This window comes from Bison bison, unplaced genomic scaffold (genome assembly GCF_000754665.1).
Source record: "Bison bison bison isolate TAMUID 2011002044 unplaced genomic scaffold, Bison_UMD1.0 scf7180017856835, whole genome shotgun sequence".
Classification (NCBI taxonomy): Eukaryota; Metazoa; Chordata; class Mammalia; order Artiodactyla; family Bovidae; genus Bison; species Bison bison.
The window spans coordinates 15,542-20,371 of NW_011487408.1; the positions used below are offsets into that span (position 1 = coordinate 15,542).

Consider the following 4,830-nt stretch of genomic DNA (forward strand, 5'->3'; position numbering starts at 1 on the left):
TGTCATTTCTTTCTATACATGGGCCTCTGGTTGGGTACCTGTTACTAGCTATAGAGTATAGCCTGGCTATAATTCATAACTTAAAATATCAAGATACTTTGTAATTAACCAAATTACAGGTTGCCAAAATGACTTCTCTCACAGTAAGGAAGAGGGTCTTAAACTAGACACTTCTATTTATCCAAGTATGCTAATATCAACTAATTTTTAAAGTAAATCTCAAAAACACAAAGCCTAACACATTCATATGAAACATTATAACTGGGGATTATGTTACTTAAGATCATAAGTATCATCCAATGCTTTTTATAGCAATAATGGTTTTGAGCATCTTTTAGCTTTAAAAATTAAAGATACACAATAACCGTGACCAATTTTACACTTCTGAAATAAGTAAGAGTATTCATGAGACTGATAAAATGGAACATATATGATTGTCACAGTGACACTGCAGTATAAACCATGTAAGACCAGAAATTCCAAAATTTAAAAGCAGGAGAAAAGTTTTGTGGGAAAAAAAAATCATATGTTGCCATCTGTTGGGCATTGCTGATGGAAGGATCAACTCTCTTCTAGGGAGCTAGTTAGAACTCTGAATGGAAGGGAAATAGATATTAGTGACTGATGGTAGGGTGAATCTACTTCAAAAGCATAAATAGTTGCTCTCACCATCTGCTGCAATGTGGATTTTCATGGCCTATACTCATCACCCAAGCTCAGAGACATCTGTAATGTTGCTAGAGCAACAGGAGGATTTCCTTGTGGCTCAGAGATAAAGAATCTACATGCCAAGGACTGCCAATGCAGGAGATGCAAATTTGTTCCCTGGGTCAGGAAGTTCCCCTGGAGAAGGAAATGGCAAATTACTCCTGTATTCTTGCCTAGGAAATCCCATGGACAGAGGAGCCTGGCGGGCTACAGTCCATGGGATTGCAGAGTTGGACATGACTTAGCAACTAAACAACAACAAGAGCAGAGGAGAGGTAGCCAAAGAATATTAGGAAATTCAGAGCATAATTCCTGGAGAGTAACAATCACGAAGGTAGAGAATTCTGTGCAAATTTATGCAAAGCACGTACAAAGTCACAGCAGCTTGCAGACTCTCAGCAGAGGTAAGTAGATTAGTGTGAGGATTTCTTCACTGGGTGGTGGACAGACTACAGCATAGTTCAATCCTTACAGATGATTTGAGATGCAGATGGTAGTGAAAAACGTTATACATTCATACACACACACACACACACATATATATATATGTATATGTGTGTGTGTGTGTGTGTTAAGTTGCTTTCAGTCAGTTCAGTTCAGTAGCTCAGTCATGTCCAACTCTTTGTGACCCCATGAACCGCAGCATCCCAGGACTCCCTGTCCATCACCAACTCCTGGAGTCCACCCAAACCCATGTCCATCGAGTCATGATGTCATCCAACCATCTCATCCTCTCTCGTCCCCTTCTCCCCTGCCCTCAATCTTTCCCAGCATCAGGGTCTTTTCCAATGAGTCAGCTCTTCGCATCAGGTGGCCAAAGTACTTGAGTTTCAGCTTCAGCCTCAGTCCTTCCAATGAACACCCAGGACTGATTTCCTTTAGGATGGACTGGTTGGATCTCCATGTTCAACTCTTTGCACCCCTGTGGACTGTGGTCCACCAGGCTCCTTTGTCCATGGGATTCTCAAAGCAGGAGTACTGAAGCAGATGTCATTTCCTCCACCAGGGGATCTTCCCAACCCAGGGATCAAACCAGTGTCTCTTACACCTCCTGCATTGGCAACTTCTTTACCTCTAGCGCCACCTGGTGCTAGTACATATGTGTATATATATTTAAATAAGCATTATTTTCCATGTTTTTTTTCTCATAGGGTCATGAAATACTTTTTCTAAAATAAAACCAGAGAGGATGAGTGACATGATAATCCCCTAAAACATAGAAGCAATATAGAATTTGATCTCTCCCAAACATCACCTGGCTGTCAAATCAAACAGACATTAGAAAACAATAAAACAGAGTAAAATCCGAGTTAATATCTTCAACAATGTTAGGTGTCAGGGAAATCTCAAGTATCCTTGAATAAGGTCTCTGGTGTTCTTCCCTGGAGAATCCCAGGAACGGGGGAGCCTGGTGGGCTGCCGTCTATGGGGTCGCACAGAGTCGGACACAACTGAAGTGACTTAGCAGCAGCAGCAGCAGCCAAACCACAAGATTAGAAAATGTGTGGTGAGGGTCAGTGCAGTGAAGGTGACTAACAAACCCTACTCCAGTATGGAATGAAAACCCCTGTAAAACCACAAACACACCACAATAGGCTAGGACAACACCGAAACCTTGGCAGATGGCTTTGACATTGACTAGTAAAACTGGGTATAGTCCTGCCAAGGTCCAGGTACTTGTACACGTGACAGGATCAAACAATACTGCAGTGCATGCTGTGTCGCTCTAGTCATGTCTGACTCTGTGACCCCATGGACTCTCGCCCACCGGGCTTCTCTGTCTGTGGGATTCTCCAGGCAAGAATACTGGAGCGGGTTGCCGTTTCCTCCTTCAGGAGATCTTCCCGACCCGGGGATTGAATCTGCATCTCATCATGTCTCCTGCACTGGCATGCTCGTTCTTAACCACTTGGCGCTACCTGGGAAGCCAAAATAAACCAAAACCTAACCAGCTGGAAAGTCACATTAGCATGACTTCCCGGTTCCAGTGACCTTTCTCTGAAGTGCCTTATAAACAGTTTCCCTTCACAGGAAGAACACCCCAAATTGGAGCCAAACCCCCCTAGATGGGAATCAAAGCTCCCCAGTTTGGACAAGGTCAAAAAAGGCCCTGGTGGGACCTGATGCCAACCTGTTCTGGAGAAAAGCTTATTTGCGTGTTTAATTTACAAAGTAGAGTAGTATCTATTATAGAGCCTATCAACTTGTTCCCTCCCCACTGTGAAAGTTACTGGAGCTCCTGTAGCACAGTGGTCTACAGTATTTAAGAATCTCAGAAATGTTCAGCAAATAAGTCTTTCCAAAACGATATTACCTTAGCATGAAGGGAACCACATACCCACAGAAAGATCATTGAGTAAGGGACAAAGAAGGTTGTGATAACGGATAGAAAGGCTATAAAGAAAGCATAAACAAGAAAGTACTTCTACAGCTACACAAGCCTTCAAAGCTGAGTTCCCCTGGGAAAAAATGTCTGTTGAATTCTGGGGCTGAAACAGAGGGAGGGAGTCAAATGTCTTCTGGAAACAGACTTAGCTCTGAGTCACAGAAATGGCCTCAAAGAGAGATGCTACTCTGAGCTGTTCACATAAGAGGAAGTCTTAGAGACATGAAGCTGGAAAAGCTACCCTGTGCTCCCCTCTCAATCCAGAGAATCATTTTCCCAGTTGTCCTGGAGAATCATCCTTCTTCGTATGGATATAAGTTAATGCTGTACACAGTTCAGTTCAGTTGCTAAGTCGTGTGCAACTCTTTACTACCCCATGGACTCTAGCACACCAGGCTTCCCTGTCCATTACCAAATTCTGGAGCTTGCTCAAACTTGTGTCCATCGAGTCAGTGATGCCATCCAATCATCTCATCCTCTGTCATCCCCTTATCTTCCTGCATTCCATCTTTCTCAGCATCAGGGTCTTTTCCAATGAGTCAGCTCTTCACATCAGGTTGCCAAAGTACTGGAGTTTCAGCTTCAGCCTCAGTCCTTCCAATGAACATTCTAGACTGATTTCCTTTAGGATTGACTGGTTTTATCTCCTTGCTGTCCAAGAACTCTCCAACACCACAGTTCAAAAGCATCAATTCTGCAGCACTCAGCTTTCTTTATATTCCAAGTCTCACATCCATACATGACTACTGGAAAAACCATAGCTTAGACTATACAGACCTTTTTTGGTAACTCCATACACAGTTCTGAGCAAAATGAAAGGAAAAACAAAACAAGGAAAAGATTAACCCATGGCCCTGAGATTCCCGTGCTTACAATGAAGATCATCTTTAAAGAAAAATATTTATATCCTAATGTTTTTTTTTATTTTTTTACAACATTCAGAAAACTAAGATCGTGGCAAATGATCCCATCACTAAGATCATGGCAAATTTCCCATTATGGCAAATAGATGGGGAGACAATGGAAACAGTGACAGATTTTATTTTCTTGGACTCCAAAAATACTGCTGATGGTGACTGCAGCCATGAAATTAAAAGATGCCTGCTCTTCGGAAGAAAAGCTATGATGAACCTAGACAGCATATTAAAAAGCAGAAACATTACTTTGCCAACAAAGGTCTGTATAGTTAAAGGTATAGTTTTTTCAGTAGTCATGTATGGATATGAGAGTTGGACCATAAGGAAGGCTGAGTGCTGAAGAATTGATGCTTTTGAACTGTGGTGTTGGAGAAGACTCTTGAGAGTCCCTTGGACTGCAAGGAGATCCAACCAGTAAATCCTAAAGGAAATCAGTCCTGAATATTTACTGGAAGGACTGATGCTGGTGCTGAAGCTGAAGCTCCAATACTTTGGACACCTGATGGGAAGAATTGTCTCGTTGGAAAAGACCCTGATGCTGGGAAAGATTGAAGGCAGGAGGAGAAGGGGCCGACAGAGGATGAGATGGTTGGATGACATCACCAACTCGATGGACATGAGTTTGAGCAAGTTCTGGGAGATGGCGAAGGATAGGGAAGCTTAGCATACTGCAGTCTGTGGGGTTGCAAACAGTTGGGCATGATGAGTGACTGAACAGCAACAACATCCTAATACTTTATATCTATTAATTCACCTGACTATTAGAAACTGCATTGACTTCAGTATTTTTGTTTTTGTTTTTTTTTAATACTTCCTAAT

General features: G+C 42.3%; 1 protein-coding gene across 1 annotated transcript in view; it reads left to right on the forward strand.

Annotated features, from left to right (window-relative positions):
- Window positions 1-4,830, forward strand: part of LOC105002917 (olfactory receptor 51I2-like) — a 17,695-nt gene that overhangs the window by 991 nt on the left and 11,874 nt on the right. The gene's annotated exons all lie outside the window — the stretch shown is intronic.